Here is a 14,071-nt window from a genome sequence, read left to right on the forward strand (position 1 = left end):
GTCATTTCAATAATATATCGGAGTGCATTGTCACATCATTTTTGTAGCGACTTGTTAACTCCCCAGAAGTGGCAGGAATGGGTTTTCTGCTGGAACTTACTGTATTATAGCATCTAGTGTTGTCACTGTTTCTGATGATGGTGGTGATGATGATAATAATGTATTGTACCAATCCAATCCTTCTAACTAGCATATCCTGTATTTTACAGATGAGGAGACTGAGGACCAAAGAAGTTAAATAAATTGTCCTGTTGTCCCACAGCTAATAAGTAGCAGAGCTAAGATTTTAATGGAGGTCTTTCCATTAGAGCAGGCTACACACACTGCACTAACTTGTAGGACGCTTCAGCATATCTCTCTAGTCTAAAGCTAAAGAAATGATCAAAAAAGATTATTCATTTTAGTGCAACTGAAAAATATCCTCACTTGGCACTTCTAAAGGGAGGTGGGAGATGACTGCATGGGTCAGCCAGGGCTCAAACACAGGTGGGTAGATTATACCGACTAAGAAAAGAAGTGGAGAATCCGATGTTCTGATCAGATCAACCCCGCATATGTGAATTGTCCCCCAGACCATTATCCCTGTCCCCCATAATCCCTCCCCTGCTCCCAAAGGTCCCACCTTGGGAATCATCCTCGGCCTTAGAAAGGGGTTGACCTGGGAAGAGCTAAATAGTTGCAGATAACAGATGTATCCCAATCAGTCACAGACGGGATTCTGATATGAACAGCACCAGCACCAATCCTGGCTGTCACCCAGACCCTCACCCCAGCTTCTGACCTCATACGGTCTTCTGCTCCAGAAAACTACATCTTCTTCATTAACCAAGTTCCAGCTTCTTTCCTTCAGTAAGCAAGTTTTAGCTTCTTTCCCCTAGCAACCTTTGAAACATTTTGATTATAAAATAGAGAATAGGGAAATAGAGAGCACTGCATTAAATGAAACGGCTCACCTGTTATTCCACCACCAGAGGAAATTAGTAGTCTCATGGTATATGTCTTTCTAGACTAGGTTAAACCTATGGCAGTAAAAGGTGGTGGGACAGCTGCCCACCTGTCTTTCAATCTAGACACTGCCACCAGCAGTGTCACCTAACCTCTCTGGGCCCCAGCTTTTTTTTTTTAAATATATATATATTTTATTGGTTTTTCACAGAGAGGAAGGGAGAGGGATAGAGAGTCAGAAACAATGATGAGAGAGAGAGAAACATCGATCAGTTGCCTCCTGCACACTCCCCACTGGGGATGTGCCCGCAACCAAGGTACATGCCCTTGACCGGAATCGAACCTGGGACCCTTGAGTCTGCAGGCCGACGCTCTATCCACTCAGCCAAACCCCAGCTTTTCATTTGCAAAGTACCTCCCGTGTAAACGTTGTTGTGACAATGACCGAATGCATGTGAGGTCACTGGCCCCTGGGAATCACTTACTTCATTCTCGTTACCATTACGTGTGCCTTGGTCCGGTGTTCTTGTCTCACTTGCTGTTTCTGACCAAGTTCCAGCCTCCTGGATTCCAAGTCCATAGATAACTTCATCCTCAACCATGATTCTGTCCCCTTAGTCTGTGTGTTTTGACCAGCCTCCTCCTTATCACATCAGTGACTTTCCAGGTCTCACATTCTGTCACGTAACCCTAACTCTTACATCAGCACTGCTAGCGTCTTATTTCTACGTCTGTTTGCTGGACACATGTCTGCCTGGAGGTCCTGCTTCCCCTGCCTGGCACCAAGGCAGAGCCTGAGCAGCCCTCCTCCTCCTCGTCCGTCTGGAACTCCTTAAGCGATTGCACATGGAGGCAGCATCAACAGTTTGTGATCCTGCAGATAGCAGTAGTAGCATCAACCCCCAGTCTGGGGCAAACCAGGTTCCAGATACACAGGGTGGGCAAGAGGAGGCTTATAGTTGTGAGGATGTGAAACACAGAGTTTGTTCTTGTATTATCATTTATTAATTCTTGTATTATATTCCAAATGAACAACTGTAAACCTACTTTTGCTAACCATGGTATATATCCAAGATGAGGGCAAGTATATCTGTTTAAACCATTTTAAATGTAAAAAATGATTTTAAAAATTATTATTGTTTTTAAAAGCCTGCTGTTGTCAAGTCTGTCTTCTCACAGATCTGTGCACCACTGAGAAGGGGGAAAATATGTATATTACATATATATGTGCATATATGTGTGTGTGTGTATATATTTATTTATTTTTTTTTAACTGGCAGAATGCATGTGATGGGAGAGTAGATGGCCAGCGACAGGAATGGGGGAGGGGAATTACATTTAACGAAGCTGGGAGTTCACATAGACCTTTCAGACTTAAAAAAAAAAGTTGATTTTACATGCCAAAGTCTTGAAAAGGGGCTTGACGGCTCACGGCTTTGGTGTGTTTTTCCAGATGGCAGATGCCATTTTGTGTTTTGCATAAACGGACTAAATTTGCTTGCTCTTTGTACTTATTTCAGAGGCAACCATTCTTTGCTTTCAATAGGACAGAAGAGCTCCTTGGCACTGCAGCCCTCCTGGTCTGGGAGGGAGGGAGGAGGGCCTGTTCGGGGGATACGCAGGCGTCAGCCAAAACTTCCTCCATGCAGATGAGGGAAGAGCTTGGGCCTGGGCTTTCCATGCTCCTTACCGGAGGATGGTTCTGACTGAGCGCATCACAGAAGGTCAGCTATGCTGAACAACTTCCCAAAGTTACCCTTCCAGGTTGCCCATTTTATCCCCGTGGAAGACCCATAGTTTTGTTAGATTCTTATTTTAACTCCTCTACGTTTTGCTAATTCCTAGATATGTGATCCTATAATTCAGCTCCTCTGTGCTTCAGTTTCTCCAAGAAAAAATAAAAGGGGAGGGGGGGATGATAATAATAAATAACACTTATCTCTTGGGATTGCTGTGAAAATTCCATGGATTCTAAATCCATGTAAAGGATTTAGAACAGTGCTTGGCATAGAAGTGCTCAGAAGATGTTGGAAATTTTTATTGTTGTTGTGATTGATTTCTGTGGGAATTTGCATGCTTTTCTTATTTTCTGCTGATGGACCCTGTCCTACGCCCAACACCATTATGCTGACTCATTCGGTAGTTTTTATGGAACTAGACTGGCGATCGAGTGGTTAAACTACAGGCTTTGCAGTCAAATAGAGTCGAGCTGGGGTTCTTAAAGTGACATTCAATAGATATGTATCCTCAACAAGCAACTTAATGTCTCCCCGCCTCAGTTTCTTGATCTATACAACAGGGATGGTAATAACAATTTGCCTCATAACATTTTTGAGAGGGTTAAAGGAGACCGTGCTTGCACAATGCTTGCAAGTGTAAAAAACATGCTATGTGTTGTTATTATTTTTGCTTTTTACTAAAAAATGTCTTTAGAAGCTTATCAAGGCTCCAGGGTTCTGGCTTCGTGTCAACTCCTCCACCAGAAAAGAGGGCAAACACAGAAATAGAAATATGCTGTGAGGCTGTGACTTCATGGGGACTCTTTGACAACTAATGACACAAAATTGAGAGTATTGAGTCTTGCTCAACATGGATTTCAATTAAAGTTAGAAAACTCACAGTTCTAAGCAGGTCAGTCTCAACTCGTGACACTGGGGGTTATCCCAAAGGACAGGAACTGTTGGGAGAGGAACTAAAGCCTATTTTTCTGTCCTAAAGCCCCCAAAATAAAGCGTAGAGGGAGGTAGGTTCTGGAAGAAATAGTTACCTGTGCTGCTTACCGCTCATGGAGGAATATGCACATTATAGAACGATCAAGTTTCACATTTTCAAACATGGATGTTGATTTCTTCCCTCAAAATGAACATGGATGGAAGTTGCACCTGTGAGTGGAAGAAAACCCCCTAAACACTATGATTGTGCTATCGGACAGTCGAAAACTGTCTAAATCACGTTTTCCTGCCTCATCCGGCACTGATGACTGGCCCGTATTAAGTGAATAAAGAGAAAACAACTGAACACTTGAAGTGCTTACCCCAGAGCCAGCAGGGTGCCTGAAAAAAAATGGGAGAACATGGAACAAGTATATAAATCATCCACAATCTTGCAGATATTTTGTTTGCCCCCTTAGATTTGTTTTAACCTCCCCCTGCACTGCCAGTTACTTATAAAGTAAGAATCAGATGGGGTTTGGTTTGGAAGGAAAAGGGACAAAAATGACTTCTTTTTCAATTCTGACAAGATGACAACCCCATCTTTTTCTCTTGACCTCACGCTTAGAAATGGCTCAGAAAGCGGAATGCTATGATTAATGATCATTAACAGCGACGTCAGAGAGGAAAGTTAAGCTCAAACAAGAGACAAAAGAGAGAAAGTACATGTCAAAAAAGAAGAAAGCCCTAGCTGGTTTGGCTCAGTGGATAGAGCATCGGCCTATGGACTTAAGAGTGGGTTTGATTCCAGTCAAGGGCACATACCTCCATTGCAGGCTCGATCCCCACCCGAGTGGGAGGTGTATGTGGGAGGTAACCAATCAATGTGTCTCTCTCACATTGATGTTTCCCTCTTTCGCTCTCTCCCTCTCCCTTCCACTCTTTCTCAAAAAAAAAAAAAAAGAGTAGTTAGAACAGGAGGAAGCTATATTATTAAAGTGGGGAAAGGAGTATAATAGCAAGACAACCAATAAAACAAAAACCCCCAAGCTTTATAGTACTGTGACAGAGAGGCTAGCTGGCCAATGAAGATTGAACCTCCCTTCTACACTGTAGAGTTGTTCTTGAGAAGCTATTACTCAGCTACAGCCTCCCTTGCAGTTATGTGGGACCATGAGACTAGTTATTAATAGAATCTGAGCTGAATTGATGTGTGTCACTTTTGTTCTCTGTTAAGATTGAGTATAGTTTCCAAATTCTCCCCACTCCCCTTCCCCCTGCTTCACCCTCTCTCTCCATTTTCTGGCTGCACAACTTTGAGATGTCAGCCATATCTAGAAGACATGAAGCCATTACATGGAAGGAATCTGGATCCCTGAATAACTTTTGAAGGAGGGAGCCTAGGACAGCTGCCCAACCAAGATTATACACATTAGACTTTTTGTGAGTGATAAGTAAACGTTGATGTGTTAAGCCACTGAGCTTTTTGGGGTTGCTTGTTATACCAGCAAGCATTACTTACCTTGACTAATACAGAAATTGATACCAGAAGGGTGCTCTAGAAGGGAGTGCTTTTTCTGTTCATCTTTGTTTAAGAACTAGTTAATTATTTCCTGATAATCTTTTTTCTTCTATTGTGTTATGAAAAGCAGCCAATAACAACCCACCCATGCTGTTTTTTCACCTACAAGCCCAAGAGTCATGTGGTCTGACTTTCGAGTTACTAAAGACAACAGATTTGCCCAGTGTTTTTCCACTGCCCGATATGGATCTCCAGCTGCCCAGCCTAATATGTTTCCAGCAACTTGACTACAAAGGTGATGCCACATGTTTTAGGGTTTGGTTATAGGATACCACATCTGGCATGAAATATCACAGTCTACTTTGGTCAGAAAAATAGAAGCCTCTTGTGGCAGATGTAAGGCAATGTGCTCACCTAACCATTTCTCCTCCCTGGGCACAGGGGGAGACCATAGTCCCCTCCCCCTTACAATTTAATTGGGGCCACAGCACCAATTCTTTAATGGAATGTAAGCAGACACACTGTGCCACCTTTGGTCCAGGGAAGTAAGAGTGCATGTGTTTTTTCTCTGCTTTCTCCTCTTCCATAGGGATCTTGGATGACATGTATTCAGATAGTGTAGCTACAAGATAGAAGCCACTTGGTCTACATCCTGAACAAGAAATAATCTGTATTTTGTTACGCTGCTCAGAGTTGGAGCTTGTTTATTACCAAAATATATCTACCTCATTTTGACTTACTATATACTAGAAATATTTCCATGATGAAGGAATTCCATGCACAGAATTTGAGATTTACAGGGAGAGCCAGGGAGTAAAGATCAAGGAGGTTGTTAGTAACTTTCAGGAAATCCAAAGTGAAGGACTCGCCGGGAGGCCATGTTGCCGCTGATGAGCTGGGCCGCCTGCAGCACTGAAGGGGGTGGTTCCCAGGAGGATGCTTGGAAGCAGACACCTAGCCCAAGTCTGCTGTCTGCCAATGACCACACACCTGCTTGTAGCTGCCGAGAGAGCAAAGTGGTTTCTTCCTTCCACCTTCCAATGATTGTGCCTCTCAACAACAGATCATACCAAGAACCTTTACTGGCAAGGGAGCCGGGAAATGTGATTTCCAGGATCTCAGACCTGTGGCACAGTGGGAGCTCAGGACAATGGTTGGTACTTACTGAGTCTCAATGAGAAAGGTCTGGCACAAGTGTTTCTTGTCCTTCCCATAGGAAATTCAAGTGGCCATTCCTCCATAACCCATTTTCTCTTAAAAGCTCCTTGAGGACAGATCTTAATCAATTCTTTATTCCCAGTACCAGACCATGCCAGACAATAAATAGTTCTGATTTGATTTGAATGGGATGACAACAGAATCAACAGCAAATAATAAACTTGTCCCCGAGTGTTTAAGTTGGATTTCAAGGACTGCTGTCCATAGAATCTGATAATTCTCCCTAACGACTGCCCTAGATTCTGCCTCAGCTCAAGCCATCTTCCTTTCTAGCCTGCTCAAAAAGTGACCTGAAGCTGGAGCTCTGGGTCCTGTCTGCACAGCCAAAAGGAGGAGGATCCGACAGTAGTCTAGTTTATTGGATTCATGGAGACTTTCAATCATATTTTTTGTATTAAACAGCGTTATCAAGTTGGCTCTGCAGCGTTAGTCAAAGTGTTTCTATATTTTGTACACTTGTTTTGAACACTACCTTTGAGCTCTGGCGGAGTTGGGATCTCTTTGGTAATGTAGGATTTATGAGTTCACCTTGGGGCAGGTTGTGGAGTATTCTCAGTGAAGAGGAGGTGGAGTGGGTTTGGATACTAGGAAGATCTGTTCAGCCGTAAGCAAAGGGAGGGCCAGACCCTGGTGTGATTTCATCTGAAAAGGCACAAAGGTAAAACTCTGTGGAAGATTAAAGACATCCTCTTGATAAATAATTTCCCCACCAAAAAAGGGTAAGACTACTGTGCCTATGGTAAAAATAATGGTGGCATGACTCAGACTTATTTAGAACCATCAAAGAAATGAAATATATGGATCATGTCGCTAATTAATCTTTTTGTCATTATCAAGTGGTGACTGTATCCAGCACAATTATGGGGGAATGTGGTAATGTAACAGCTGCTAGTGTCCAGCATTTAGCCTCTTTCCCATTCCCACCCACCCTGATCTCTGGCTATATTTAGTTGTTTGACATAGTGTATCTGGACCAAAATCTATTTTACAAAATTAAAAGAATACAGAGAAGAGTTAGAGTCTTCATAGAAAAATCAGGCTGCACATTGGTTACCCATGTTCCTTGTTGGTTAATATATTTTCTCCTACTTTGCACCTAGACTCATGGCTGAAACACAATTTGTATAAAGGGAAGTAGGGCATTGAGCAATCATCTAATGAATACAGTCAAGATGGTTAGTGAATCTGGAAAATTCCACTCTCAAAAAAATTACTTTCTCTACTCTGTAGCAGATTTCCTCTTGGCCTTAATTATCCACAGAGTTGTCCAATTTTCTGATAATATTTACCATTGTTGACATCACCTTAATAATTTATTTAATGGATTTCATTGGGTTTATTTGGGAACTCTTTATTCTAAGTGGCTTCTTTTATCAATTAATGTACCTATTCAATAAACATAGAACTCTTTTCCAGTTATCTGTTGCTGTATAATAAACTATCCAGAACCTAGTGACTTAGTGCAACAATTTATTATCACTCTTGGTTCTTGAAGTTGATGGGCTCAGCTGAGCAGTTCTTGCTTGGAGTCCCTCATATGATTGCAGTCAGATGGTAGCTGAGATTAGAGGCATCTAAAGGTTTCCTCACTCATGTATCTGTCATTGGGTTAGTCGGAAATCAATCAATCTCTCTCTCTCTCTCTCTCTCTCTCTCTCTCTCTCGATAGCTGGGGTGTCTTCAGAACTTGTTGTTCTCTTTGTGATCAGCCTCTTCCAGCACAAGTGTTCTGAAACAATCAGGTAGGAATTGCAAAGCCTCTTAAGACCTACCCTTAGATTTCATGTGGATTACTTCTATCTTCTGTTTGTCAAAGCAGTCCCTAGGCATCCCAGATTCCAGAAGTCGGAGAAATAGATTTCACCTTACAATAGTGGAATGGCTCGTACATTCAAGGAAGGAAGAGACTGATGGCGGTCATCTAAATGACAAGCTACCACAAGCACCTACTATGTGACAAGCACTATGATAGGTGCTGGGGGAAAGTGTTGAACAAAATAGGCACAGCCTCTACCCTTGGGGAGATTAAAATCCAGCTTAATTAACTTCAGTTTGACTCGACAGTTTTTACAATCAAATGCTAAACAGCAAGCCCCAATATCAAGTATATTGGGTTATGGAATTGACAAACAGCTATTCTGATAATTTGTGGTCTGGTCATCTTGTGGCTTTCTGGTCCATATCTTGATGATCAGCTCGATAAGCTGGTTCATCATGCATTCCTTGAAACATGGTCTGAGCGTAGCAGATATTCATCTGTGGCTTACCATGTTGAGTTCCTGCTGTGCATGGAGGCTGGAACTAGCTTTTAAACACATGCTAGGGAATACAAGAGAAGCTGCAAAGTCAGATTTTGCTCCTGCTGGGCTCCCTCTTTTGAGCAGTTCTGGTCCAGTGCAGGTAGAGCAACTTGTGACAATTACAAAGCAAGAAGGGCACCCAGACAATACAGGATAAAGTGGCCAGGTAGAATCTTCTAGATCCCTCCCTGAGAATTCTCTTCTGGAGAGACGTGTTTGATTATTTGCCTCAGTTTTCTTCTCCCTTGTGCCATTAAAGGAAGGTGAGGTAGGTTAAGTGAAAGGAGATTTCAGAACAGGAATGTTGACAGAAGAATTGGTGCTGCTCAGCAAATCTCAGGTCTTATCATTTTTGGCATAGTTCATGTCCATTCAGTGATAACAGCTAGGAGGGCTTGGGGGAGGGGGCTCATGATGACACAAGAAATACCTTGACATGTCAGAAACAAAGGTCAAAGCCTGCAAAGGTCCAAGGGCAGGCAGTGTTCCTGTGCACACTTGTCAAGTTCCCTGCCATGAAACTAGGGTGCCTTCTTATGGCATGCCTATATACCTATGTTATCGCACAAAGAAAGAAAGGACATTATAGGGGATGTCTCAAGCAAAACTGAATTTTGGCTCAGTTGTCATATAACAAGGCTCCTCTATCAATCCATTAAGTTCAGCTTCATAGCTCATACTGCATCAATATGGATACTTTCCTCACACTAGTGACCCTTGGGTCCCCTGCTTATGATTTGCTAAATTAAACATCTTTTCAGTTGTCATGCTATCTATCTACCTAAAATGCCTTTCCCCAATTTCTCTGGATATTCATAATAGATTTTAATTATATCCTATTCTTCATTTGACCAGCACATACTTATTTGATGTGTTTTGTGTTACGTTTTTTGTGTGCCTGCTAATAGATTTATCACTTTACAACTTTTCTTGGGCACCTGATTTGTCCAACTAGATGGTAAACTGAATGGTGACAGGAGCTTCTCTATAGACACAAATATACATATACATATATATGTATATAGTACATATATGTGTGTAGTATATGTATACATATATATATATATAGGAGACAGCTTTCAACAGCTGATGGCCAAGATTCATGCTCCATTTTTCTTTGTTTTTATAGCTTTAAATCAAGTAGACTATTTTACAGTTACCTGATGATCAATACATATGTCTAATGGATTAGATTTTAAAACACCTTAACTTCATATTTATAAAGATGAAAATAATCTAGATTATTGCACATATGGGAAAATTCTTTTTATAAATTCACAACAAACATTAAGTTCTTGAGCTATAAGCAAGTACTTGTGATTATTTGGGGACAAAACTGATTTTTTTCTTGAATTATAGAAGCCTTACTCCTCAAATTGAGGCTACCTACTAAGCCTTTGAATTTCCATGTCTGCTTGTGGGAGTTTATCAAGGTTTGTTTTTACTGTTTGAGAGGGAGCCACAAACATAGTTTGGAGAACTTAAGTTCTTCCTCTATAATATCTATCTGCTACTCTGAGCCCTAAATGAACATATAATTTAAGAAGAAACTTGGGATTGGCCTCAAGAAAAAGCTCCAAGCCAACATGCCATCATCCCCACTCTTCCCTCTTCTAATCAATTTGCTGTCCCTAAAACCTTCTTATGTACAAAGTTTGGTGCTGCCCCTGCCTCTTCACTGCATAAGGGGCACCCCTTCCCTTTTCTGATTTCAGGGCCACCAGGAAACATTTCCATCCTCCAAGTATCATGAATTATGTTGCCATTCCTGATATTACATTAACATGAAATAAAGCTTTCTTTTCATAATTAGGTATATACTTAAAATGCAAATCCTGCTGGAAGCATTAATATAATGATGAGTCCTTATGCACAAAAGATGATAATGGCTGATAGCAGATCTTTTCTTGAAAATAGGTTTCAATTAACGCAAGGTGGTGGTTGAATTTGAGAGAAGACAGGTCACTGAATTCTTAGAGCAGTGGGTTCAGAAGTAGGATATCCACACCCCATGGAGAATCCAAAACCCAGTGCAGAAAGAACATTGTAAACCTTTTTAGTTCATCTTAAATAAAGATTTTGGGGTATAATTTTGATGCACACAGTACAGTAATACATATGTAATTTATAAGTAAAAATACACAGATTAGATATACCTTGAGTTTCTGTTGTTGTTGTTGTTGAGAGAAGTGCATGACCTAAAAGTTCTGCTTACGAAGGATGAATGTGGATAAAGGCTTCACGATGCTATGCGGAGGAACAGGAAACAGTTACAAAACAAGCGTTTGCCACCTCAGAATTCTGACTCCAGTCACTACCGATTTCAGTTATGTGATCAATAGGGAGTTTACTAACTCTCAACCTGACTCCAGGACAATCTCTTTTAAGATGTGGAGAAATTGCTCAATTTTAGGATGTTGACCGAAGAAAGTAGATTTTAATCATGTTTTTGTGTTTTCCTTTTCATTTTGTTTTCTCAAGGGTCCCATGGGAACAGAAAGTTTTGAGGGAGTTTACTGTTTGTGCAAGATGACTGGTTGGGTAAAGAAGTCCAAAGTTTATTATCTGCAGAACAAACAAAGCCTGGGCAAAGGTAACTGAAACGAACGTCTCCCACCCACCTTGTCCCTTCAGCATGTCTAAGGGGATGTTTGCCCCGTGATTGCATAATCGAGAACCTTATCTGTGAATGTCAAAAGGAGAGGAGGTACATTGTAGACTCCTACTGGTTAAAAATAATCACTGACCCTTATTTTTCTTAGTTTGCTAGGCAATTGATGGTGGTGCCTATACAAAAATCATTTAAAAAATCTACCTGTTCATGAGATATTTCTAAATATCCAGGTATTGCTTACCAGACAGAATCTGAGTGGCTGAATTCAAATTTTTTTCTCCTTCCCCAAAGGTAGACAAAACACAGCTCTAGGCAAGTACAAAAATAAGTTTACTAATCGGTGGCTAGTCTGGACCCTTGTGGTTGATGGTGATTAATGCCATCAAGGACAATTGGATTGTTCTTGTGATTGCTCCACAGTAATTACTGACAAGTATACAGAATGGACAGACATATAGTGTGGGGCTCAGCTAGTCTTTTAGAAGATAACGTCATCTGCATAAATATTGATGGGAAAGTGGGATGTGGTTCAGTGGCTGAGGTTAAGAACTTATTATTGGGAAAAAATTGGTAACGCTTTGGGTTTCAGATCCTTACTGACTAGATAATTATTTAGTGTTCTTTTTATTTTGACTTCTTGCTCTTGTTTTTAAAACCTGAAGTTTATATAAAGTCTATGAAATATTTCTCAAGGAAATACTTAGGAAAGGGTTTAGACACTAAGAACAAATTAATCAGTGAGATCCTCTGCCTAATTTTTGGATAGTTGAAAAAAATCTGATAGGATTGGTAAAGTCTTGTGGGAAATTCACAGAGAATTGTCTCTATCCATGTGAGTTTGTATAGATATATAAATAATAACTAAAACTAGTTAGTGTCCAGATAATCTCAATAGCAGTAACATTTACTGGCATAATTGTTTAAAAAGAAATTTTTGTTTCCAATATGGAAAAAGACAAATTCCAATTTCTAAGCCTAAGCCCTGCTCTGACCTGTAGTTTGGAATTTCACTTATGACCAGTTATTCAAGAGGAAAAACTAATTATAGTATAAACTTAGCTTAGATATTTGGAAATACTTCTACTTTAGACTATGAGACATAGAACTGAGTCCTAAACAGAGTTGGTAGATTCTGGACTTACCTTTTGGATTCTGTAGATTTTTAGTTTTTCCTGAAAATAATGACCTTGGGAGAGTCCATCAAGTTTTAGGATATTATCAGCCACCCATCCAGGGCTTACAGCATTGAGTATTAAAAGGAGCTGCTTTCTTGCCTGGCCAGTATGGCTCCGTGGCTGAGCATGAACCTATGAACCAGGAGGTCAGCGTTTGATTCTGGTTAGGTCACATGCATGGGTTGTGGGCTCCCCAGTAAGGGGTGTGCAGGAGGCAGCCGATCAATGATTCTCTCTCCCCATTGATGTTTCTGTCTCTCCCTTCCTTCTTGAAATCAATTATATATATATATATATATCTATGGAGCTACTCTCTGAGAAAGGTTAGTGGTGACTATGGGAATATGTGAATTTGGACCTATAAAGTGAACTTCCTGAGTAAAGATAATGGAACAGTTTGTGAGTCAAAAATGAGCTTTGAGACTTGCAAAGCCTATTAGATCAGGCAATTATTAATAATAAAAACAATAGTTACATACCCCGGGACATCAGGCATTTGGTAAAGAAGATGACAGAATGGGAGAGGAAACAGGGAGACAGAAGGACAGAGCCGAAGAGCCAGGGCGCGAGCGCACAGGAGGAGCATGGCTGGCGGGCTGGCGCGCGGAGGGCCTGCTTTTCCAATCTGGCACGGGGCTTGATGAGCCTGTTTATTCAGCCACCGTATCAGACATTCCCTTTTCCTGCCCGAAGAAGTCCCCTTTGAAGAACGGCTCTGCTGGGGAGTAGTTTCCCCTCGGACAGGCTACTCCTGTTTGCAGACCTAAAGGAAAAGAACTGGAAAGGCCACAAGAATGTCCTTTAAAGCGATATTCCAGCGCCACGTGAGGGGAGGATGAAATAGCAGCAAAAGATTTATTTCCTGGTTGAGGTATTTTTTTCCTCTCTCCAGTGACTGTAGCACCGAACAAAAGTGTCACATGAATGCGGCGGGGGTCAGGGGTTCTCGGGTCCCCCCAGGTCTGCGTGGTCAGGCCAAGGCCAGGCGTGGAGAGCATGCGCAGTGTAGGAGCGCTCCAAGCACCTGCAGGCCTGGAGAGAACCAAGCGCACCTGTGCACGCGCGTCCCTGAGAATCCAATTGGAGGACCTAGCCCTGCAAGTCTTTTTCTGCGGGGGAATCAAAGGTAGTGATCAGCAGAGGACCTGCCTGTACCTTCAGAGCAAAGCAGCAGAGAGAGCCCTGGTGAACCGGGGGGCAGCATTCATAACCACATCGCATAATCAGAGGTTGACATTTTCACTTTGGGGCTTTCATATTCATTTCTTGTATTTCATGATGACACTTTTTTTCTTGTTTGTTTTTGTGTGTGTGTGTTTTTTAATCCTCATCTGAGGATATTTTTTCATTGATTTTTAGAGAGAGTGGAAGGGAGGGGGAGAGACACACAGAAACATCACCTCCATCGCTTGTCTCCCTCACACACCTGACCAGGGCCGGGGATGGAGCCTGCACCAGAATCAAACCTGGGACCCTTCAGTCCTCGGGCCAACGCTCTATCCACTGAGCAAAACCAGCTAGGGCGACACTTTTTACTTTTCAAAGAACTTTTTCATCCAGTCCTCACGTTAACCCTGTGAAGTAGTGAGAGGAGATGTTGGCCTCCTGAACTGTTCTCTTTGGGAAAGGATGTGGCCAAAGAAAGA

General features: G+C 41.7%; 1 long non-coding RNA gene across 2 annotated transcripts in view; it reads left to right on the forward strand.

Annotated features, from left to right (window-relative positions):
- LOC102263601 overlaps positions 1 to 14,071 on the forward strand; it is a 199,507-nt gene that overhangs the window by 20,239 nt on the left and 165,197 nt on the right. For both annotated transcript variants that reach the window (XR_001361918.1, XR_001361919.1), the window contains exon 3: positions 11,118 to 11,229. This is a non-coding gene — a long non-coding RNA (uncharacterized LOC102263601). The remainder of the gene's footprint in view (positions 1 to 11,117; positions 11,230 to 14,071) is intronic.

The sequence above is a fragment of the Myotis brandtii genome, unplaced genomic scaffold (assembly GCF_000412655.1).
Source record: "Myotis brandtii unplaced genomic scaffold, ASM41265v1 scaffold197, whole genome shotgun sequence".
Classification (NCBI taxonomy): domain Eukaryota; kingdom Metazoa; phylum Chordata; class Mammalia; order Chiroptera; family Vespertilionidae; genus Myotis; species Myotis brandtii.